Source organism: Mastigoproctus giganteus, chromosome 7 (genome assembly GCF_048544385.1).
Source record: "Mastigoproctus giganteus isolate SK-2022 chromosome 7, ASM4854438v1, whole genome shotgun sequence".
NCBI classification, from domain to species: Eukaryota; Metazoa; Arthropoda; class Arachnida; order Uropygi; family Thelyphonidae; genus Mastigoproctus; species Mastigoproctus giganteus.
The window spans coordinates 208221032-208247762 of NC_143581.1; the positions used below are offsets into that span (position 1 = coordinate 208221032).

The 26731-nt window shown below is 38.3% G+C and overlaps 1 protein-coding gene across 2 annotated transcripts in view; it reads left to right on the forward strand.

Annotated features, from left to right (window-relative positions):
* The first annotated feature begins 6839 nt into the window (after positions 1 to 6839).
* LOC150083628 (protein lifeguard 1-like) overlaps positions 6840 to 26731 on the forward strand; it is a 144950-nt gene continuing 125058 nt past the window's right edge. For both annotated transcript variants that reach the window (XM_090377398.1, XM_090377397.1), the window contains exon 1: positions 6840 to 6926. The gene's annotated coding sequence lies outside the window, so the exon portion shown is untranslated. The remainder of the gene's footprint in view (positions 6927 to 26731) is intronic.

Below are 26731 nucleotides of genomic sequence, written 5' to 3' on the forward strand. Positions count from 1 at the left end.
CTGTATTTTCTCTATAAATTGTACTCCATATATTCAAATTCTGCATCCCTTATATCTGAGTGACAACACGTCTGAAATCCCAAGATTGTCTGCATTTGATGTCTTAACCAGCACTTCAAAATCATCAAACTTATTTACTGCACTTCTAGCATTTGTGTATCTACAAGTATACATGTATATACACAAATATACACAAAGGTAACTAAGAGTAAGAAACCTTAACACAGCTCATGTATTTACTTGTTTCATGATGACTCCCAGGAGTTCTTGAAATTTCCAGCACTTTGCTTTCAAGGTTGCTGCTCATTCCAATAGAACTAGTGAAAGAATCATTTCACCTGCGGCTATTGTTAATCTGTATATACCCACAAGCTGGCTGTTTTCCGACTCATCTAAGACTGCCTCGATAGCATCAGCAAATATTCTTGCATCCTTTCTATTTAAGTGTATCCCATCCTTATAGAAGCAATTTCCTGTTAATAAGCACAGACCACGCTGAAAAAAATTCTACCCCCCCCCCACGAGCCTTTCACAATCTCTCATGGGCCAAATTGATTGACAAGGCTCTCATCACATACTCCTTCCTATCATGTCTGGCCAGAATTGAAGACACTTTCAAATTTTACCCTAACTAGCGACTTTTTTTCAACGTTACCCTGTACTTGTTAAGTTAGTCTGGAGATCTTCTGCTCTTAATGTCATCAGTACCAACATGTACAATAATATCATCTTTTGTGCCTTTATAACACAATTTCTGCTCTACAACAACAACTTTTGGCTCTTTCACAACGAGGCTTAATTACTCGGTCTCAAACTCAAGTTTTTCTTCTAGTAAACAGGAAACTCGACCACAGACATATGGAATTCACAAAAATAATATACAAATGGCGAAATTCACCACATGATATACATATTGGGAAATTCACATGCATAATATACATATGGCGATATTCACAGACGTAATATGGCGAATTATGTTGTTTTGGGTGGGACCTTGATCCCACGACCAATGCCAGCATTCAACCGATCTGTGAACAAGTCGGTAGAGACCTTGTCCCTGGATGTACCTCCTGGTGGAGCCACTGTCAGGATGCTGTCCTGAACCTACTGACCTAGCCACGTTGCACACACGCCATATTGACGACCATACCGGCTTCCTTGTCCGGTCCTTTCTACCCTACCCTGGCAGAGGGGACGAGACGGTCATACTGTTTCCTTCTGGCAGGGCATGGGCATGCCCTGCTGACATACTTGAGGTCTCCTGCTCTATTGGCCTCATCCTTCCTCCTTTAACCACCCAGTTGTCAGTCTCCCCCCACCTCTGTCTTTACACAAGTGAATGCCCCCACACACACAAATTCAATGAATCCAAATTAACTTACTCCCATATTTCTATCTTTCCTTATTCAAGCGACATCACTCTACGCAATCGAGAGATATCACACACACACATATATCTATACATATATGTGTAAAAAAAATTTATTTTTTATTTTTTTTTTTCTTTAGGTCTTAGCCACTGAAATCTTAGGAAATTAGGTGGCAGGACCTGCCAGAGTGAACTTATAGACTATTGGGTACCTGTTCTGCCTCCACAGGGCGTAAGTGGGACAACGTTGGGCCTCAGCAGAGGTCCAGCGGCTAAATGGCCAGAGGAACAACGGTACAAAATACCACACTTCCATAATCCATACAATTTTAATTCTCTGGCCTTCCCAGTGAACTGGTACACCCACAATAAACGCAACGCGGAGATGGGAGAAACCCCTGGTACCGTTAGACACTGAAAACACTTACACTTACACTTATGTTGTTTTGGGTGCTGATGCGCTCAAAACAATAACAACAGAATATGCTACTTCAGGGAGATTTAGATGAATTATTTGTAGGAGTTGAGAAAGGGAAGCTGAAGGGCAGTTTTTAAATGCAAATTTAATATTACAAAATGCAAAGGCCTTTCATCTGGTTAGCAGTAATCCTAGAGAAAACTTTATTACCCCCATCAAGATTGTAGAAAATGAAAAGGATTTGGAAGTAAGTATACAATCTTATATGAAATCTGAACAGGCTGCCTAGGGGTATGTCAGTGAGATACGCTAGCCCCCAAAAAGTAACTGGACACGCGTCGCTTTTAGATTAAATTTATTACGCTTTTATCCTTTGTATCCTTTTCACTAACAAACAATAGACTGCAGTGGGCACCCTCCTGTAGAGTGTCCAATTCAGTTACCAATGTGCGACTTGTTCTCGTCTTCACTCGACGTTCAGTTCATACTATTTGTGTTCCGTGGGGTTCAAATCGGTAAGCTGCGCCAGCTATTCCAACTTTGGAACATTTATGTCCACGAACAGCACCGGCCGTTTGGAATAGGAGCTTATTCTGTCCAAACAAATATGGATGGGTGCTATAGAACTGCCACATCTTAGATAGCACGGAATTGTCCAAAATGTTATGGTATGCGTCATTGTAGATGGCTTCCCACAGAACCTTCAACTGTCCTATGCCGTACCATGAGAAACAACGCTCCACTATAACCCATCTCCTCCGAACTTCATTGTTGATACACTGCACTGAATGTCTGCTGCCAGTCTAAAGAATGTCTAGCAGAATACATCCTTTAGGCATTCTCCACATCCGCTCATCTGATCAGAGTAGAGTGTAAGTGTAAAGTGTAAAGTGTGTTGTTTTCAAACGGCACCAGGGGTTCTCCCCCATCTCCGCGTTGCTTTCATTGTGGGTGAGCCAGTTCGCTGAGAAATACCAGAGATTTAAAAGTGTGTGGGAGTTGTTCATGTGTAGTGTTGTGTACCGTTGTTTATCTTGTCATTTAGCCGCTGGGCCCCTGCTGAGGCCCAACGTTTTCCCACTTACGCCCCGTGGAGGCAGATCAGGAACCCAGTAGTCTGTTTCACTCTGGCAGGTCCTGCCGCTTAATTTCCTGAGATTTCAGCGGCTAGGACCTTTAAAAAAAAAAAGAGAGAGAGAGACGCGTCGATGTAGGTAGGGGTAGAATCACTTGATTTTGCTAGGCCGAGTTATGGGCGTAAGGTAATTTAGACATGTTGTTAAGTTTTTCGTGTGTAGGGCTTTCGCTAGCGTGTAGGTAGAGGAGGGAGAAAGACAGAAATATTAGCATTAGCATTAGCATTAGTAGGGGCATATGATGCAAGAAAGCAAGCTTATGCAGCATCAGCCAAAAAAAAAAAAAAAAAAAAAATCAACCCTTCCACTTCACCCCTCCGTTCGTTCGAAATACCTGTTCAGCTGAGCCTTAAATTTATTTAGGCTATCAACTTCCACAACAAGGGATGGAAGTCTGTTCCACCAACCAACTACCCGCTGGCTAAAGGCAAATTTCCGCACATCTATCCTACATCTGTCTTTCCTCAATTTGAATTTATGTCCTCTCAGGTGATTATTCTGAGCAAGAGGCAGTATCCCATCAGCATTGAGCATGCTCAAACCATTCAAGGCTTTATACACCTCTATCAGATCACCTTGCCAGTGCCTAGTCTCCAGACACTGTAATTTGCAAAACTTAAGCCTTTCTTCGTAAGAGCAACCCTTCGTTCCGTTCACTAACCTTGTTGCCCTTCTCTGTACTCGTTCCAGCAGCTTTACATCCTTCTTGAAATGAGGCCCCCAGACCTGTACATAGTACTCAAGGTGCGGCCTGACCATTGCCTTATACAAGGGAATAATCACCTCCCTATCCCTGCTAGAAAAATTCCTGTATACAAATTTGTATCATTGATGAGCTACTCTTGTAGCCCGTCTGCACTGCTCAGAGAACTTCATATCTGCCTGCACAATTACCCCCAGGTCCTCTTCATTCTGTACCACTGTCATTCCCTACCATTCTCTACAGACAGAAATATGGGGCCAATAGCCCCATATTTCTGTCTCCCTCCCCCAGTTTTCAGTGGGGCATGTCCTTGCCCCACCAGGGTAGAAGATATGGGGTCGTGAGGAGGGAAGAAGACGAAAATGTCCCCCCCTCCTCCAAGGGGGGACATTTTTGAAGGGGGCTAGAGTGCCCTCCTCAGATCGCCATATGGCTATTGGCAACTTCTGTTGCATTTCTGTTTTCAAGTTTCTTCACTCATGGCGAAAGCCCCGTCCTTGTGCTTGTATCCCTCATCTTTAGTTTCAGCACTTACATTGTCCTGGCTGGTGTCTCAATAGTGGTACTTTTATGTCAGTCATTGTGGATGGTGATTAATGTCCTTCTTCTGAGGAAGAGGTCTTGTGCGAACTGGGATAATGCTCTATATTTATCCTCAGTATCTATGAAATGGGATTCCAATCCTTTTGGTAGGTATCATATTTTTGTTATTAGTACCCCTCTGAGGTCTTCATATTGTGGGCACTCGTAGACTAAGTGATTCCAGAGTAGGGTGTAACGAGATTCGTCATTCCATACAGTTGATTTCTACTGCTACAATGGGCCAATTATGGCGTTCTTTGTACCATTGAAGGAGAGACTGCTGATTGAGTTTGGTAATGTTTGGCTTATGCGCCTTCACTTCGAAGTGAAAACTGAGGCATTGGAGGTCCGTACGCAGTGGAGGTCCGTATAGACCTCAACCCCTGGTGACACCTTTAACTTCTGATTGGTGTTTTTCAGGGATGTCATAACGAGAATGCAGTACAATTCTTCCAGGTACCTTCTGGTCACGTGGAGTGAGCTTCGGTGGGGTTCCCAGTGCATTATTAGATGGTGGTCAGAGGAGCATTCATGGGAGAAGGCTGGGGGATAAGGCTTCCCAGAATACTTTGTTTTATATTATATAATTGCACCGTTACGTATTGATGCTTCTAGAAGTGAAACGTGAACTCTCCTTCCCCCAAACAAAATTTATGGGTATGCTACTGATGCTGCTGCTTCCATCACGCCTGAGTTTCATGATTATGTCATTTACAGTCAACTGTAGATGGTGTAAACTCTCAGCAGTTGAATGAATCGACAAGCCAGCAATGTGACATCTGACAATAGCACCGTCTAAAGATCAGTCAGCTCAGCTTTACGTGCCATGATGTGAACAACTAACGTGTGACTTCTGCGCCTTCCTAATACGAGGGGATGATCCTTTAATTCGCGGACTGGTGCAAGATTTTGTTTACCGCGTGAATTTTCCATAACTTCCTCCAGAGGCGCTTTTCCTGATCGCTACTAAGACTGTGCGCATGCTAGTACTTGTCCAGCTAGTCTTGTGTGAAGACCGTTTTTTTAGCCGCGTGTCACTGACGATCGTTTTGAAGCAAGTATCATGTCGAACATACAGATTGAACAGCGATATATAATTCGTTATTGTGTCAGACGGGACTTAAATGCACCGGAAACAGTTAAAGTGATGAATGAAGCGTATGAAATGAGTGTCTTGGTAGGACGGCCATATTCCGGTGTGAAGTGCTTTCTCCATCAACACAATGGCAGGCCCCATACGGCTAATATTGTGCAAGCAGCGATCGCTGCTATAGATGCCGAGGTTCTGCCACATTCCTCTAAATCATTGGACTAAAAAAAAAAACCAAATTATTATATTAGGGTCGCCCGTAAATGATTACATATACCCGTTTATGTATTATGTCTGCAAATTGCGTGTGTTGTCTTGTCGATTTGCCTCTTTTGCTAGACGAAAAAACCCCAGTTTCTGGAGGAAAAACCTTGATATCTATTCTTGAGACTGACTAACTCAGCCACGGAGTGAAAAAAGCCTATTAAAGTTCCTCGCGTCATCGACGGGATTCGAACCTAGGCCTTTTCCACCGGGTGTGAGGAGGATGGTGACGATACTGCTGTGCTACCCCGCAGTATAAATCTCTGGACTTAGCCCCGTGTGATTTCTTACTGTTTCCATGTCTGAAGAAAGCTGTGAAAGGCAAGCGTTTCGCGTCCGACACAACGATGCTCGCAGACCGCAATTAATTAAATTCTGTTTATTAGCTCCTCAGAAGCACTTCGGAGTCTTTCGAAAAATGGCTTGCAAAAAGCATTTAATGAGTGTGTACGACGGTGGCGATCGTTTTGAAGCAATAAACAGGAGAACTTCTTGGCTTTCCAAGCCTCCACGATTTCACAGAACTTTAGGTAATTCGGCACTACACCATAGCGCATTACAAATCCAAGGCTTCCAGATACAGAAGAGTCTTCCACCTAAGAAATATTGCAGTTGCAAAGGCTTGGAAAGCCAAGAAGTTCTCCTGTTTATCAACTAGAATTGTCTCGCAGCCTTCTGCCATTAGATTGAGATTACTAACCCGAGATACCAATTCAATTCGTAGATCGCTGTACAGTTGTACATAAGACATTCCCCTTGGCAATATCATGTCCCCTTCCTGATTGATCTACAAACATAAAACAAGCTGTGATTCAGAGGACAACCGCCCCACTCAGTTCTCCCCTGAGCCACAGCACTTCCGTTAGTCTGCGCCTTTTGCTTTGCTGCTCCGGTCTCCATAACTACTGTATTTTCCTATGTTTCCATATCTTCAACTAAACCCATACATCTGTCTCTGTCCCCTAACTTATCATCCAATCCTGCTTTGGCTAGGGGCTTCACTTCAGAAGCTCGAAGTAACTTGAACTCTTACCTCTTACCCCTCTGTGGATGTGGTGATACCTTCCCTTATTTTAGCCATTTAAATCTTAATTCGTTAAATTTAGTCTAGCAATTAATATTCCGATTTTTTCTGTGCTGACTAATTTTATATTTTCTTTCGTACTCTACCATTATGTATTGCTGTCCTTGTATGTTGACTCGTCATTTTAATTAATTTTTCAGCCACATGAAGGGATTTCCGTCATCGTGCTCCCCTGACAAGCAACGAAACTTCCGTTTTACATACCATAAGCGTGGTGTAGCGGCGAGCAGTTTCCATAAAATTGGTGACGCAGAGTTTGATGTTTGTGGAGTATTCTGAAGTAAGTTATGAAGTCGTCATCAGTTTGAAACTATTTAATATTTTCGGAAGAATCATTAACTGCCCTTTAAGTTTATTTCCCAGAATAAAACTTGTTTACTACCGGATGATATATTTTACTTAACTTTCGGTTTTGTCGTTCGGAGACGGAATTAAAAAAACATTCGAATTAATTTTACATAAATAACATTTGGTGTAATTGAAACTTTAATTTGTAAAATGAAGGTTCATTTTATAATTTAATCCATAAAGCCTAAGTAAGCGAAATTCAGCGGTGAGTAAATTTGGTCTACTGGTGTAATTTACCACTAGCATTACGCTAGTGGTAAATAAATATACACTTTGTCAGAAAAAATAGAGATAATTGGATAAGGTAATTGTTTTAAATAATATTCTTAAGGTGTATGAAATTCTGTGCTGCATTTCAGCGGCTCATATAGCATAAATTTTAGATAATACTATCATATTATCAGAGATGCGTATCTGTTTGAATGACAGAAAAAAAAAAATCTAAGATATTTAAATGAAAGAACTTAAAAGTGATCTGAATGTTGAAAAAATCCGAGACAAAAAAAAAGGGGGGGTTCATATACTAGAAGGGATGTATCTTTAAGATGTAGCAAAACCATTATTCAATTTGACATAAACAGTTTAAAGAATCACGAAGCAAAAACAGGACTGGAGAGAGCTAGTTTATGCAATGTGTTCTTTACTTTAGTAAAGAACACATTGCATAAACTAGCTAGATGGCAATTCGTGTTTTAACACAAATTGCCGTCTGACTTATTTAATTTTTTATCATTCTTGACCATTAAAGCATAATTTGTTTTGTACAAAAGCCTTGAATTTTGACTTGGCAACAAAAGATGCATTGTCACTGTTTATGAAGAATGAGAAGTTTACTGTTTTACAGATTGGTGTTTCTTTGCATAAAAGTTACAATTGGGGATGAGTATGCAATTTGTTATTATAATGCCAGCAAAATATGTGTGCCAGAACAATCTACAACCTACTGCAGATTTTCGTTTGTCACACATCCCATTAATCAGACTGCAGGTGTTATATTATCATTGGTAGTTTGTAATATTGGTAAATTAGATTGCAATAATATGACAGCAATTAATGCTAAACTCCACTTGCACTGTGGGAATTCTAGAAGAAGAAAATCTTTGTGTCATTGATTCAGCATTTTAATTAATTATTTTTTGTATGTTAACATTGATGCACCTTTTCCATTGTACTTTTATAAATATAAACAATTTTCACTTTACAATAGGTGTAAAGTAGCTATTGTAAATTAGTCAAACATAATTTTCTAGATGGTGATCAAAGGATCACCCATGGAGAAGGGAGATAATGCCCCCTGGATTAGGTTAAGTTACTTCAATATTTGTTTTATGAAATTATTATTAGCAATATGGTGCAAGGTAGCCTGAGGCTTATACTGCACCAGCCAAAAAAAAAAAAATATATTGTTACCGTGAGAGAGAGAGAGCAAGAGTCAGAAGTAGAAAGAAATCACCAAGAAAGAGAAGGATGATGATATCCAGCTCAGGACACTGGGTGTGCCAAGCCAATATCTGAGACCCCTGGGGTTAATGCATGCTACTAAGATTATCATATACCCACATGAAGGGCAGCTACTAACTACATACTATACCGCTGTGATTTTTGACTCCTGATGATGTAATGTAGGCCCTTCCCAAAATGAGAGCAGACATTCTAATACTTGATACTGTGTGAGATGTCTAAAATTGATAGCTGCACACTGTAAATTGTCACGTTTCAGATGTTATGAGAGCAGCTGAACAAATAGGTCATTGCCATAGTCTGGTTTATTTTTATTATTATTTTTTTTTTTGCATAGCAAAGTGCAAACTAGGTTTGCCATTTAGCCAGTCAATCTGGCATGGTGAAGGCACTTCATTATGAGTTACCTCAGTATTTTGCTGGCCCCCTTTAAAATGAGCTGCTCTATTTACGTAATGGTATACTTCTCCATTTGAGCATGATTTTTTTTTTATTTGGTGAAACACCTTACTTGTATACTGAAGCAAGTTATTAATTATTAAAGTGACCAAATGTTTCAGTTGTCAGGCTTGGTTATTTCATTAGTTGCAATATACAGAATGCAATCTTTTTTTCTCGTGCATTTTCTATCCACATGAGTAGCCGAAGTTGCTGGCAGCATTTTTGCATATGTGCCCCTTTTTGTTTGAATTTTTAATGGGCTTACAGTTTCTTGCCTTCCTTGAGGATATGTCATATCAAGTTGAAATTATAGTTCTGTTGGAAAGGATGTAAAGCAGAGCAAAAAGATTAGTTTGAGGCACAGAGGATATTACCAAGAAAAGCTGGAGTTCTATAAATTGCAGTTTATAGAAACTAAGTGCCTTTCTGCTGCTCTTGGAACAGAGAAGTTTTTTCTGATTTATTTTCTGCTTTATTAGTTTAAATTGACAAAAACTTATTTTCTAGAGTAGCTTTATATTCCTATTTCCGGTACTTAAGTTTAAAGTAACTTAGATAGAGATTTTGTAGGTATTACTTAGTATCGGAAAGGGTATCAAATCCACGTGTTTACCGTTCGTAAATAGCTGCCATTGTAACATGAAAATTAATCAGTAAAATCTATTAATCTTGTCCAACTTCATTGGCAATTGAATTGTACTTTTAACTATACATATAACCACTTAGGTTACGTAACATAAATAATTAGTAAAAATAAATAATTAATACATAACTTGATACGGAAGTTATATAAAGGGATTTCGTAGATAGCACTCGTTACTGAAACATAAATATTTCGTAGATAACACTCGTTACTGAAACATAAATATAGCGTTATAACTGTGTTGGGATACAAGTTTAGGATTTAATTTTGTACTGAAATTGAAATTTTATTGAAAGTAAATCGAAATCATGACTCAAACCAGAGCAGCAAAGCAAAAGGCTCAAGCTAATGGGAATTCTGTGGCTCAGGGGAGAACTGAGGGGGGCAGTTGCCCTCTGAATCACAGCCTTTTAAGATGCACTATTTGCTTGATGTTTGCGGAGCACTCAGGTATGGGACATGATACTGCCATGGGGGATGTCTTTGTATGTGCGCGATGCAAGGAGTGTAAGGAAATCAGGCGACAACTCAGTGTTGTTATGGGCCTATAGGAGAGCTTGAAGGACAGGGTGGATGCCCTCGAAGGATTACAAGTGAGGGGCCCATCAAGCTCTCAGCTGCCCACACCAATGCCAGAGCTTGCACTTGGTCATTGCACAACACAGCGGCAACGCCCAAGGCAGAATGCGCTGGCCCCAAAGGAACTAGTAGTTGTTGGTGACTCTATTGTCAGGGAAACGGGAAACATGCTTTGTAAAAAGGATAGGTGGAACAGGACCAGGGTATGTCTGCCAGGGGCAAAGGTTGATGACATTGTAGAGCGGATATCATCTTTTAAGGGCACAAAAGGTGATATAGTTGTACACGTTGGCACTAATAATATTAAGAGTAGGAGACCGGCGGAATTACTTAACAAGTACAGGTCACTGATGAAAAAAAGCTGTGAATTAGGGTTGAATTTGAAAGTGTCTGCAATTCTGCCCAGACACGATAGGAGGGAGTATATGATGAGAGCCCTGTCGATCAATTCGGCCCTGGAAAGATTGTGCAGGGCTCAAGGGGTAGAATTTTTTTCAGCCTGGTCTGTACTTGTTAACAGGAGAGACTGCTTCTACAGGGATGGGATACACTTAAATAGAAAGGGTGCAAGAATGTTTGCTGATGCTATCGAGGCAGTGTTAGGTGGGTCGGAAAACTGCTAGATTGGGGGGATACAAGGACTAATAGATTAACAGTAGCCACTGGCAGAGGAGAAAGTGATTCTTGCACTGCTTCTATTGGAATGAGCAGCAGCCTGGAAAATAAGATGCAGGATATTTCAGAGACTGCTGGGAATCATTGGGGTACAAGTAAACACATGGGTTGTGTTAGGGTGGCTAAGAGGAAGAGCAGGTGCATGTGTACTTGCGTGTACACCAATGCTAGGAGTTTAGTAAATAAATTTGATGAATTTGAGGTATTGCTCAAAACATCAAAGGCAGATATTGTTGGGATTTCAGAGACGTGGTGTCACACATATATAAGGAATGCAGAACTGGAATTTGGGGAGTACAATGTCTACAGAAAGGATAGGAAGGGAGGAGGGGTTATGCTATTAGTTAAGAAACACATAAAATCCAAGGAAGTGAAGCCAGTGGACATCGCTGGACAGTGCAGTGTCGAGTCAGTTTGGTGTGACATAAGCATTGGGAGATCAAAATTGAGAGTAGGAGTGTGCTATAGACCTAATGACTCTGATGAGTATAATAAGAAACTGTATAGAGAAATAGTGGACCAGTAAATCAGAGTCTTATAATGGGGGATTTTAATTTCCCAGATATTGACTGGAATTTGGGGGCTGGTCACTCACACACACACTAGCAAGGCTTTTGTGGATTTATTGGATGATTGTTTTCTACATCAGCATGTTCGGGAGGCAACTAGAGGGAGTAATACTCTTGATTTGATTATCAGTAGTGATTCTTCATGCATTAAGAATCTGCAGATAAATGAACCACTAGGTGGCAGTGATCACAGTGTTCTGAAGTGGGATTTACTCAAAGAGGTAACTACCCTTAGGGGTAAAGGGAAGGGGTATTGCTTTCGTAAAGACGACTATGATGGACTGAGACAGTATTTAAATTCTATACAGTGGGATCAACTGATGATGTTACCAACAGCAAATTCAAAATGGGAAGCATTCAAAGAACTTATCTTGGAAGCTACTAAGCTTTACATACCAACTAAGAAATATTGTTTGAGGTTTAGGCCTAAATGGATGTCAGATGAACTAATGAGGCATATGGCAGAGAAGAAAAATGCACGGGATACATACAAATTAACACGTGACACAGAAGCCTATGATAGATAACAAGTTGATCTGTAGCCAAGTTACAAAGGAGGTTAGGCAGGCGAAGGCAGATTACGAGAAATCCTTGGCAAGGGATGCGAAGAAAAACAGCAAAGAGTTCTTTACTTATGTAAACTCTAGAAGGAAGGGGATGAATCAGATTGGTCCACTTGATATCGATGGGTCAACTGTTGATGATCCTGCTCAGGTAGCTAACAAACTAAATGAATATTTTGCATCGACATTCACACATGAGGAGTTATTCAGCGAGGGGAATGCCAGAGGTGTATTCAACCCTGGCAGTAAGCTAGAGAATCTTGTAATAACTGAGAGTAAAGTGGAGGAGAAATTGTTGAAGATAAACACAAGAAAGGCACCTGGGGTGGATGGGATCTATCCAGTTATATTAAAGGAGGCAGCAAAGGAAGTAAGCAAACCCTTAGCCATAATTATGAGAGCTTCCTTGGACTCAGGGGAGGTACCCATGGACTGGAGATGTGCAAATGTGACCCCAATTCACAAAAGAGGATCAAAGGCTGACACAAGTAATTATAGACCTGTGAGTTTAACTTCTGTTCCCGGAAAATTAATGGAGGCACTGGTTAAAGCACTGCAGGATCATCTAGACAAGACTTCAGTTATAGCTCGGACACAGCATGGTTTTGTTAAGGGGAAGTCTTGCCTGATCAATTTGATTGGATACTATGATGCAGTCACAAAAGAACTCGATGCAGGGAATAACTTTGGTATTATATACTTGGATCTTAGAAAGGCTTTTGATACTGTTGCACGTGGAAGACTGCTGCACAAATTGGAGCAGTGTGGCATTGGAGGCAAATTGCTGCTATGGATAAAGGGGTGGTTGAGGGGGAGAAGACAGAGAGTGGTAATCAATGGACACTGCTCATCGTGGACTAATGTTATTAGTGGAGTCCCTCAGGGTTCAGTATTGGGTCCTTTATTGTTTTCTGTATTTATAAATGATATTGAGGATGGTATATCAAGCTTAATGTCCAAGTTTTCAGATGATACGAAGGTTGGCAAGGTTGTCAAGGACACTACTGACACTATGCTGCTGCAACAGGATCTGGAAAGGTTGAGCAGATGGGCTGAGAGGTGGCAAATGAAGTTTAACATTGACAAATGTAAAGTACTACATATGGGAAACAGCAACCCCAGAGCAACATATCAACTCTGTGGTACTACACTGACAGTGGTAGAGAATGAAAGGGACCTGGGGGTGGTTGTGCAGGCAGATATGAAGTTCTCTGAACAGTGCAGACGGGCTGCAAGAGTAGCTCACGGTGTATTGTTAATGATATATAGGAATTTTTCTAGCAGGGATAAGGAGGTGATTATTCCCTTGTATAAGGCAATGGTCAGGCCACACCTAGAGTACTGTATACAGGCCTGGAGGCCTCATTTCAAGAAGGATGTAGAGCTGCTGGAACGAGTACAGAGAAGGGCAACAAGATTAGTGAATGGCACAAAGGGGTGCTCTTACGAAGAAAGGCTTAAGTTTTGCGAATTACAGTGTCTGGAGACTAGGCACCAGCTAGGTGATCTGATAGAGGTGTACAAAGCCTTGAATGGTTTGAGCATGCTCAATGCTGATGGGATTCTTCCTCTTGCTCAGAATAATCACCTGAGAGGGCATAAATTCAAATTGAGGAAAGACAGATGTAGGATAGACGTGCGGAAATTTGCCTTTAGCCAGCAGGTGGTTGGTAGGTGGAACAGACTTCCATCCCTTGTCGTGGAAGTTGATAGCCTAAATAAGTTTAAGGCTCAGCTGGACAGGTATTTCGAACGAACAGAGGGGTGAAGTGGAAGTGGTTATTTTTTATTTATTTATTTTGCTTTATTTTTTTTTGGCTGATGCTGCATAAGCTTGCTTTCTTGCATCAAATGCCTATACTAATGCTAATGGACTAATATTACTTGTATTAGTAGAGTCTCCCAGGATTCAGTGCTGGGCCCATTGTTGTTTTCTTTATTTATTAATGATATTGAAGAAGGTATATCAGGCTTAATGTATAAGTTTGCAATTGATACAAAGGTTTGTATGATGGTTAATATTAATCAGGGTAAGCTACTGCAATATGATCTAAAAAATTGGTTGGATGGCCTGAGAAATGGGCAGTTGAAGTTTAACATTGACAAATGCAAGTAACTGCATATGGGTAACAATAATCCAAGATTAACATACCAAATGTGGTATTACATTCAGGTTAGTGGAAAATGAAAAGATCTGGGGATAATTTTGCAGTCAGATATGAAGTGCTGTGAGCATTGCAGACAGGCTGCAGGACAACTCATACAGTTTTGTTAATGATATGCAGGAACTTTGCTAGCAGGGATAAGGAGGTGGTTCTCCCATTGTACAAGGTAATGGTTAGGCAGCATCTTGATGGATGTCTTCTCCAATGAGGTCTGGAGACCTCATTTTAGGAAAGATGTGGATCTGCTGGAAGAGGTGCAGAGAAGTGCGGTGAAATTGGTGAAGGGCAGTCTTACCAGGAAAGGCTTCAGTTCTTCAAATTGCAGCATCTGGAGATTAGGCACCTGTGAGGTTGTTGTTGTTTTGGTTTTTAGGAGCATTAGCAACTAAGGCCATATTGCTCTGGGGATATGCGGTGGTTATTCCCTAACCTTTCTGCATCCTCCGTATTTGGTGGGCACGGGCTCGAACCCTGGTCTAATCAAGAAGCGTATGCTATGCACTGCTGCTCCTGCCCACCTAGCTACAGAGGCGCCTTATCTGTGAGGTGTTCCAGTTGAGTTGTTTAAAGCTTTGAATGGATTTAACAAGCTCATTGCGGATGGCATTCTTACTCCGACTACACATGAGGGAACATCAAATCGACGAAGGATGGTTGCAGGATAGATGTGTGGACCTTTGCCTTCGGCCAGCAGGTGATTGACTGTTGGAACAAACTTCCATATGTTCTTGTGTAAGCGGGTAGTTTGAATAACTTTAAGGAAGAATTAGACAAATTATTGGAGCAGATGGACATGTGATGTAAAAAGTTTTTTTTTTTCCCCTCTGGCCCTTGCTTTATAAGCTTGCTTTCTTTCATCATATGCCACTACTAATAATGATAATGTTAACGACAACTAGGCATCTGTGTGATGATCTAATTGAATTGTTTAAGGAAGGTTTCAAAAAGGTTAAGTAAACTGAATTAAATGCTGAGTGCATTTTTGTACTTTCTGAGATGAAACACCTAAGGGGACATAAATTTAAATTGTAAAAGGATGGTTGCAGAATAGATGAGTGGAAATTTGCATTCAGCGAAAGGATAATCATTTATTGGAATAAACTTACACTCAGTATTGTGATAGGATAGTTTAAATAAATTCATGGAAAATTTAGACAATTATTGGAAGGAATGGGGATTGAGTAATTGTATGTGTGTTTGGCTGGTGCTGTATAAGCTTTATATTGCCAATGCTAATTCAAAATTCCTTGCATTAATTCTTTAAAGAAACTTGTTCCAATATAAAATCTTGCTCTTTCTTCAAATGAAAAATCATCCATCAAAAATCAAACAGTACTGCTCTTGTATGTTTTACTTCAATAAACTTTTATTTAATAACCTTTACAGTATATTACCTTTAATATACAATTTTTTAATCATAGCCTAATATGTATTGGTAAAAATAAATCTGAAAATGGGGTAAGTATTGGCAATTTATGGCCTTTGTGAAACCTATCCTTAACTGAAAATGTGCAAGCTACATCATGCATTTCTACTGTGCACCATTTTTCTCTTGAATGTATGTCATGCATTGTAGCAGGATGTGCTGTATATAATATTATATACAGGTTAACAAATGCATATCAGGAAGAATGTGAACTGATAAACAACATTTACAGTACTTCATATGACCAGATTGAGATATTTGATACTTTAAGAGACCTAAAGAAACTAATTACTGACTGGTGGCCAGAAAATTTTTTAATGAAAAGTAATTTGTTAGAAGAGAATTTCCCATCCAATTAATCTTGTAGAATTACAAGGTTAATTGGCATCGGAATTTATTGTAAAAAAAAAATTATTAGATAAATCTTTATATGAGATAAACAAAAGAAATGGATGATGAATTACAATAAGGCTGATGCTATATAAGATTTACTTGTATAATTGCCATAATAAATATGGATACTGTATTAAATGATATAAATTACCGAAACATTTTCTCAGTATCTCGTGAAATAATTACATTGTATTCACACCAGTTTTTCAGCGTTTCCTTAATAAATTTATGCCTATTTGGTAATAACTTTCTTCTGCTAAATAGTGGTTCAAAATCTCCACAGCTGACAGGTTTTTCTAGGATCATGTGTAATGAATTGAGCATTTACCTATCATTCACTATGAGTTTAAAAATATAATTCATTATAAAAATATTTTTAAGTTCATATTCATATTTTCGTATTTTTAAGTTCATAATTATATCAATTATATATATGAAAATAATTGAGTTAAAAAATAAAACTAAAATACACATAAATCTCTCTATGCATTAAAAAAAGTTTTCGTCCTAGTGATATTTATTTGAGCCAATAGGAGAAAAGGGCGAGGCAATTACATCACTTATTTGAGCCATAACTGCTTCCATAACATTCGCCAACCTCGTGCACTTGCTTCACTGACTAATACATGACCACGCTGGGCATCATTTGATGTTCAATTGTAATGTTAGCTGATGAACGGACTCAATATAGTTTAGTATTTTGTAAACATTTTAAATATTTGTATAGTTTGTAAATATTTTAGTCCCGCTCTTTTGGATGTAACAATATTCCTCATGCATTATGGAACCCAAAGCAAAAGGCCTTTTCCTATGTAAACACATGTAAATAATTACATAGTGGGTTAAAATTTATTATTTAGTTACCACTTTGTCTCTGTGCGGTGGGTGTGGTCATAGAACGGAGTGATTGTATGGTAGAGTTCTGTGATTGGGTGATTATTGTGAATGCATTTTGTTTCTGATTGTTTTGTCTTAACTTAAGGGGGTGCTTAGCTTAGGTAGGGTGTTTATACCTCATCTCGCTGTTTTAAAATTGGAAAATGAGTTCCCAATTTTAAGACAGCTGCAAGTGGGGGGATAAACACCGTAGTAATGGCAGCCTAGCAGGACTGGGGGGCAGGGATAAACAGTGAGTGGTACCCAAGATCTGAATTTTTACCTACATAGTGATATTTATCCAACCTTGAGAATGCCATGTGGTCATACACCCCTATTTTACTTAAAAGGACTAACGTGCACCCCAGAATAAAAAATTAAATATAAGTTTAATATATATTTTTTTATTTATAAATCATTTACATGGAAGCCATTGCATCTAAAATCACATTTATAAAATTACGTATAATTTTAAAAGATCACAAATAAAAAAAATAGAAAACAAAATTAAATTGAAGTTAAAGCACAAATGATATGAAATCATTAATGTAACAAATGTAGTAAATGTAATGTAATACTATTTGTTTCATTTATAAATAATTGACATGGTATGCATTATATCTAGAATCACATATATAAAATCAGTCTAATTCGATACAAAACAAAATTGAAATTAAAATACAAAGTGGAATAAATCAAATCAACAGCATTTTTTAGTGGGAACAATGTACTTGAATATTTTTCATTCTTGGTTTCATATTTTGGGACACAGCTACCCGAAGATCTGGTTCCAAGTTAAGATTATTTCTAAACATGGTTTTAATAATAGTCATAGCAGAGAAAGTCACCTTACATAGGTACGTTGATCCAAATGGAAGAATTGCATCGCTTGCCCTGCTTACCAAATCACCCCATGGATCATCTTGCACACCCCACTTTGGAAACCACTAACCTAGATCAAATACAGTATAAGTGATATTTATTAGTACAGCAAGTTCCCAATTGCTGGGTTGGAGCCAATTTGTGATTTAAGTTCCTCTGGTCTGCAAAAATTAAGAAAAGATATATATATTAGATACTTTTGGATTTCGAAATAGTTCTGACGAATAATGCTTCTCAATATGTTTATGCCATTAAAAAATTAAGAGCTGATCAGAAGCTTTATGGTTATAAATATTAACAGTTATTAGAGTAACAGGACTTTGTTACTAATTTAATACATCTGTATGGTTCCTGGCTGTTTAGACTTATAGACACTACTTTCCCCTTTCTTCCTTTCTCCACAAGGACCACCCAAAAATCGGTAAGGGGGAAAAAATGTGGTTGGGAAATACTGCCATAATCACTTAAGTGTTTCTAAAAAAAATTTTCAGTATGAATCACCTAAAAACTTTTTAAAATTGTCAGTTTTAAAGATGATGAAAACAAAAAATTATTTTTAAAGGTTTTATTTCCAAAATTATTTTCTGTATATATATATTTGTGTATGAATTTTTAGATATAACTTTACCTGTGTGATGTCAGAATAAATCTACAAAATTCTTGGAAGCCACACAAAAAAACACAAGTGATCTATTCTCCATCTGAGCCTGCACCCCATTCTCTCATATTGAATAAACTGTGATCCATATGGCTAATTTTTGCAAATGGTATTAGCAAAATACATTGTGCTACAATTTTAAAAGAATATAGGGAAAAAAAGAAATTTATGTTAGCATAGAGCATTTAGAATCACTGTGTTCTTCATAATTAGTTTTCCCATTTCACTGACCAACACAGTATTGAATTTAAAACAGAAATATAAATGTCCTATTTCATTTCTTTAACTTGCTCTTAAAAAAGTTTCATAGGATTCAAAGTTATCCAGATCACTTGACAATGGTAGTCTACCCAATTTCAAATCCTACTTTTCCAAAACTAAAAACATGCATTACCCAAAATTTTGACTTGTTGGGTCTTAAAATTTGAGTTGTTAGGTTTTTTGAGAATAAAGTCTAATGTGAAAAGTCAGAACAAAGTTCTGATTTTTCACATGTTTATAAATAAGTCGCCCAATACAATACATTGCCTGAAGTAAATCAAGAAAACAATTTCAACCCTAGAATATCCAAAATAATCAGTGCAAGAATTGCAAATCTCTCTGATAATCTTGTACATAACAGAAATCAGTGATGAACTTGCCTACGTAAGTTAGCATCACAGTGCCAGCTGCTAGTCTGCTTTTCAATGTCTCACCTTAAAAAACAATTTTCTGCTCCAAGTCCAAGTAGGAGGAATCTGAAACAGCTTGAGGTGCAGTATGCAAGCTAAGTTGGGAGTGTGATGAAGTGTGTATATTGACAAGTTGGAACATCCATTACTTGCTCATCTGAATGAACAGAGAACACATACTGTAGAATGAATACAAACTTTAAACCACTATCTTAAATAAATAGGTCCACCTTAATTCTATAGAATTTAAGACTGCCTTATAGAAGTCAAAAAATTTTTTAAATTCTTAGTGAACAGTTTCTTTAAGGTACAAAGACTCTGCCTCCAGCAAAACTAGCATCCATTTCAGATACAGATGGCATTCATTCTGGTTTAGTACTGATAATGCCACATTGCAACCTTGTTTGCTGGCCTTATTGCAGTCCTAGAGTCAACTGTTTGTTTGACAGTTTCCTATATTGATGTTAACTTTGATTAAGCATTGAGAAAGAACTGATGCAATTAAATTTGAAATGTCTACATCTAATGTGCAATAATGATGTAAAGTTAGAGTTTGGGTGTAGTTGTTCGTTGCCTTCATTGTCATATCCTTCATTGTCCATCAAGAATTGTATCGGCAAAGAATTACAATTGTTAGATTATTTATTGCATTTCACAGCGTATAAAATTCATTGACATGTTTTAACCTATTAATATATGACTTCTGATGTGCTGCATTTTTTTACTTTGATTTTTCTATATTAATAATGATGCTTCTGTTTCCATATTATGTTATTAATTCCTTTCTTTGATATAATACAGTTTTGGATTTGAAAATGAGATATGAAGATATACAGGTACCAGCAGCAATTTCTGCTGAAATCAACAGTAGATCCATATTAAAGTTCTCATGGTGTTATTAGTTATGTGAAAAATACAGTAATAGGCCTTTTTATCGCTCTACACTCATCTTATAACCTAATACTTGCTAGTTTCACCTATTATTTAATTTTACAAATTTTTACTTTTCACTCTACCCTGCAACCTGTTCTTTCACCCACCCCTCTTCTCTCATATTAAATAAACTACAGTCAATACAGAATTTTTGCAAATTGCATTATAATTCATCATTTGAAGTGGTGTCCGTTGGTTACTAGGTAACGATGCATTTTGATATTTAGTTTATATAGTGTGGTTGTGATTCATCTGTGCCAATTTGGAGTCCTGCAGATGGAAAATGGGTAATCTCAGAGAACTTAAATTGGGAATCAATGAATGCTATTGAGATCATTTGGGGGGGGGAGGATAAATAAGAAAATTTAAAAAGTTCTGAAAAAGTGATAGTGAAATTGTTGCTGTATACCAGGGGTGGCCAACCTACAGCATGCATGACACTTGTAGCCTGCATGGCTCTTGTCATTGGCACCTCCTGACATGGAGAAAATGAGGGAAAAAATTAAAATCAAGATAAATATGTACGGTTTAAATTCCACTTTTATTGTCAGAAACTTTAACTTGGGTTTTTGAAAATGGTGCTGGTGCCAGATGTGGATTAGTGGGGAAGAGGACTCAAATCAAGTAGTTTTCATGTTTCTCTCCTCACCCCCAAACACATACACACCCCATCTTCAAATTTTAATGCCCCTAGATGACCCATTTCACATTTTCAACATAATATTGGATAACTTTTTCTACAGTAGTATGTTAGGCAACAAGAGGGATTAATACTCATGATCTGATTATCAGAAGTGATTATTCATGCATTAAGAATCTGCAGATAAAAGAACCACTAGGTGGCAGTGATCACAATGTATTGATTTGGAATTTAAAGATGTAACTACGATCAAGGGTATAAGGACAGGTTTTTGCTTTCACAAAAGTGACTCCAGTGATCTCGGATAGCTTTTAAATATTGTACAGTGGGACCAGCTGATGATGCTACCATCAGCAAATTCTAAATGGGAAGCATTCAAAGAATTAGTCATAGAAGTCACTAGGCTTTTTATACCAACTAAGAAGTATTGTTCAAGGTATAGGCCTAAATGGATGTCAGATGAACTAATGAGACTCATGGCAGAGGGAAAAAATGCATGGGAAACATAAATTATCAGGCTACACAGAAGCCTATGGTTGGTTTGGTTTGGTTTTTAGGAGCATTAGCAACTAAGACTATAATTGTTCCGGGAATTTGCAGTGGTCATTCCCTGACCTTTCTGCAACCTCCATATTTGAGAAGCCTATGGTAGACAAACTAGTCTGTAAGCAAGTGAAGGCAGATTACAAGAAATCTTTAGTAAAGGTTACACAGAAAAAACAGCAAAGACTTCTTTACTCATAAACACTAGAAGGAAAGGGATGAATCAAATTGGTCCAATTGGTATTGATGATTTGACTGCTGATGATCCTGCTCTGGTTGCCGACAAACTGAATCAGTATTTTGCATCTACATTCACACATGAGTAGTTCTTTAGGGAAGGTGATGCCAGAAGTTGATGAAACTGACAGAGCTAAATTATTTTGTAATAACTGAGAGGAAAGTGGAAAAAAAAATTGAAGTTAAACATAAGAAGTGCACCTGGGTTGGATGAGATCTATCCGATTATATTAAGAAGACAGCAAAGGAAGTAAGCAACCCGTATTTGTAATTAGTGTCTTTGGGTTCACAGGAGGTTCCCATGGACGTCCCCTAAACCCAACTGGAGATGTGTGAATGTACCCCAATTCACAAAGGGGATCAAAGGTTGGCACGAGTAATTACAGACCTGTTAGTTTAGCTTCTGTTCGGCGAAAATAATGGAGTCACTAATAAAAGAAGTAATGTAGGATCATCTAGACAACTCTGCAATTATACTTCAGATACAGCATGGGTTTGTTAAGGGGAAACCCTGTCTGACCAACTTGATTGGATACTACCATATGGTCATCAAGGAACTGGATACAAAAAAATTGTTTTAATATCATATAGTTGGATTTCAGGAAAACTTATACTGTTAGCATTTTAGCATTAGTAGAGGCATATGATGCAAGAAAGCAAGCTTATGCAGCATCAGCCAAAAAAAAAAAAAAAAAACCACTTCCACTTCACCCCTCCGTTCGTTTGAAATACCTGTCCAGCTCAGCCTTAAATTTATTTAGAGGCTATCAACTTCCACAACAAGGGATGGAAGTCTGTTCCACCAACCAACTACCCGCTGGCTAAAGGCAAATTTCCGCACATCTATCCTACATCTCTCTTTCCTCAATTTGAATTTATGCTCTCTCAGGTGATTATTCTGAGCAAGAGGAAGAATCCCATCAGCATTGAGCATGCTCAAACCATTCAAGGCTTTATACACCTATCAGATCACCTTCATTTGCCTAGTCTCCAGACACTGTAATTTGCAAAACTTAAGCCTTTCTTCGGAAGAGCAACAGCACCTCTGTAGCCAGGTGGGCAGGAGCAACAGTGCGTAGCACACGCTTCTTGATTAGACCGGGGTTCGAGCCCATGACCACCAAATACAGAGGATGCGGAAAGGTCAGGGAATTACCACTGCATATCACCGGAGCAGTATGGCCTTAGTTGCTAATGCTCCTAAAAAAAAACCAAATAACAACTAAGAGCAACACTTTGTTCCATTCACTAATCTTGTTGCCTTTCTCTGTACTCGTTCCAGCAGCTCTACATCCTTCTTGAAATGAGGCCTCCAGACCTGTATACAGTACTCAAGCTGTGGCCTGACCATTGCCTTATACAAGGGAATAATCACCACCCTATCCCTGCTAGAAAAATTCCTGTATATCATTGACAAGACACCATGAGCTATTCTTGCACCCGTCTGCACTGTTCAGAGAACTTCATATCTGCTTGCACAATTACCCCCAGGTTCTTTTCATTCTCTACTGTCAGTGTAGTACCATAGAGTTGATACGTTGCTCTGGGGTTGCTGTTTCCCATATGTAGTACTTTACATTTGCCAGTGTTAAACTTCATTTGCCACCTCTCAGCCCATCTGCTCAACCTTTCCAGATCCTGTTGCAGCAGCATAGCGTCAGTAGTGTCCTTAACAACCCTGCCAACCTTTGTATCATCTGCAAACTTGGACATTAAGCTTGATATACCATCATCAATATCATTTATAAATACCGAAAACAACAATGGACCCAACATTGAACCCTGAGTGACTCCACTAATAACATTTAGTTCACGATGAGCAGTGTCCATTAATTACCACTCTGTCTTCTGCCTCTCAACCATCCCTTTATCCGTAGCAACAATTTGCCAGCAATGCCACACTGCTCCAATTTGTGCAGCAGTCTTCCATGTGCAACAGTATCAAAAGCCTTTCTAAGATCCAAATATATAATATCAAAGTTATTCCCTGAATCCAATTCTTTTGTGACTACATCATAGTATCCAATCAAATTGGTCAGGCAAGACCTTCCCTTAACAAAACCATGCTGTGTCTGAGCTATAACTGAATTCTTGTCAAGATGATACTGCAGTGCTTCTTTAACCAGTGCTTCCATTAATTTTCCTGGAACAGAAGTTAAACTCACAGGTCTATAATTACTTGTGTCAGCCTTTGATCCTCCTTTGTGAATTGGGGTCACATTTCCCCATCTCCAGTCTATGGGTACCTCCCCCGAGTCCAAGGAAACTCTCATAATTATGGCTAAGGGTTTGCTTACTTCCTTTGCTGCCGCCTTTAATATAACTGGATAGATCCCATCCACCCCAAGTGCCTTTCTTGTGTTTATCTTCAACAATTTCTCCTCCACTTTACTTTCATTTATTACAAGATTATCTAGCTTACTGCCAGAGTTGAATACACCTCTGGCATTCCCCTCGCTGAATAACTCCTCATGTGTGAATGCCAATGCAAAGGGGTGCCTCCGTAGCCAGGTGGGAAGGAGCAGCAGTGCATAGCACACGCTTCTTGATTAGACCGGGGTTCGAGGTAGAGGTCACTACCCTGATGGTAGTGACCTCTTTGAGTAAATCCCACTTCAGCAGACTGTGATCACTGCCACCTAGTGGTTCCTTTATCTGCAGATTCTTAATGCATGAAGAATCCCTACTGATAATCAGATCAAGAGTATTACTCCCTCTAGTTGCTTCCCGAACATGCTGATGTAGAAAAAAATCACCCAATAAATCCACAAAAGCTTTGCTAGTGTGTGAGTGACCAACCCACAAATTCTAGTCAATATCTGGGAAATTAAAATCCGCCATTATAAGACTGATTTATTGGCCCACTCTATTTCCCTGTACAGTTGAACATGTTGAAGACTTTCTAACAAAATAGTTTTTAGAAAAATATTTAGTTCTTTTCTTTTATTTTTTGTAATGTGACTGTGTTCATATGTTTACATGATATAATATTATTTTCTTATTACATGAAATACATACCTGTGAAAATCCTAATAAAATATGATTTGGATTAATTGTATTTGAAATTTTATTGATCCTGGTTCACCCCCCTCCCCTTGGTTACAATAGATAATCAGCACTTTACTTTTAAAATTAATTTGTTGGGCAACAGTTTTACCCAGGTCTCGTATATATTTAATTTGCTAATTTTTTTTTTTTTTTTCCTTTCTTTTCTTTTAATATCATCATTTGCAATGTAGATCACCGTGTGTGTGTTAATGATGTTGCCCTCATTGAATGCTGTGATATTTATTTATTTTATTTTTGTTTACAGAATATTTAATGTCTTTAAAATATTCTACTCTTTTCTAATTTTTTCTGTTTTTCCTCAACATTTTTTTTTTTTTTTTTTTTTACATTCACAGATACTCTTACATCTGGTTATACGTCTGCATGACCACATCAGTCAGAGGAGTTTAACTAATCATTTTGACAATAAGTCCATATTTAGTAGTCATATGGGCTTAAGCCACAGTCAGCTCACTCCTGTACTGCTACACTTTCATGTTTGACTACTTGATTATGTCATGCTTTTGCAACATTATCCTCTTACATTAAAATCCTTTAATTCTGTCAAGACATTCACCATATTATAGTGAATATCTTGAGAGAACATGAATCATTTCATTGCATAGAAGCGGTGCCTCCGTAGCCAGGTGGGAAGGAGCAGCAGTGCATAGCACACGCTTCTTGATTAGACCGGGGTTTGAGCCCGTCACCACCAAATACGGAGGATGCGGAAAGGTCAGGGAATGACCACCGCATATCCCGGAGCAATATGGCCTTAGTTGCTAATGCTCCTAAAAACCAAATAACAAATAACAACGATTGCATAGAATTTTGTTTTGTTCCGAATGATCTCAAAATTATTTTGAAAGGACTACTTGTTCAATTAAATTGTACTGCGATTTTAAAACAAAAGTAGTAAGTTCCACTGTAATTCAAAAATTGACTTTAAAATTAATAATAAATTCAAATGAAAAAAATACATAAATATACATTCCTTCAGAGATTATCATTTTAAGAGCATATTTTATTTTTGAAAAATACACTATTGTGTTAAATTTTCATAAACCACACATTCAGAAATACAGTATAGTAGAATATAATGCATCATTAATTTGTACATATGAGCTGTAGCAATAAAGTTTCTGGGCTTGGTGTGCTATTGCAGTCGTGTTCAATGAGTTTTGAAAGTAAATGGAAGTGGTATGTTGTAGTTCAAACTTCCTCTGACATATTGTGGTACACAGATTGTCCCAGTAGCCTGACAGGTGGCAAATAACGGCCAATTTTGTTAGTGGTGTTAACATTGCATGTCACGATTTTGCAATGGAGCAGCAAATGAATATCAAATTTTGCTTTAAACTGGGAAAATCTGCAACAGAAATGTATGAAATGTTAACTGTTTATGGGGATGAAACATTAAGTTGTACCATATGTCTGTATGGTATAAGTGGTTCAAAGATGGACATTGAGGATGTTCATGATGACCCAAGAAGTGGGTGTTCGCCAGCCTCTCAAAATGAGGACAGAGTTGCAAAAGTTTGAGAAATTGTGGCAAGAGATCATTGTTTGATGCTCAGAATGATGACTGATGAGTTGGAAATGAATCTGGAGACATTTCTTGGAATTCTGCATGAATATTAAGGTGTAAGTGAGATCTGTGCAAAATTTATGCCAAATTTTGCCAAATATCACTTGGGTACTTACCCACCCACCCACCGAAGAAAGGCCAAATAGCCCTGAAACAGTGCCGTCTGGGTGGTGGTACCTATCTGAGAATAAGTAACATTAGTCTTCTCCTTAGGTGAAGCGTTACTTATTCGAAGTAGTGCAATATCATGGCAACTCGTTGTGAAGGTATTCACAATATGACATATAACTTAAACCGATGCCGCCTTATAAATATTCTGTTTACTCAGAAATGGCTGTGTATTAATGATGCTATTGCACTTAATATATACATAGTCTAAATTTGCTCACAGCTTGAGGTTTTAGCCCTAAATACATCATACACCATCAGGCATCTCTCATATTGTGGAGTTATACTTCATAACTGTTTTGCCCTCATTGCATCACTTTGGTACCTACCCACCCACCGAAGAAAGTCAAAATAGCCCTGAAACAGTGCCGTCTGGGTGGTGGTGGTGCCTATCTGAGAATAAGTAACATTAGTCTTCTCCTTAGGTGAAGCATTACTTATTCGAAGTAGCACAATATCATAGCAACTCGTTGTGAAGGAGGTATTCATAATACGAGATATAACTTAAAAAGATGCTGCCTTATAAATATTCTGTTTACTCAGAAATGACTGTGTATTAATGATGCTATTGCACTTAA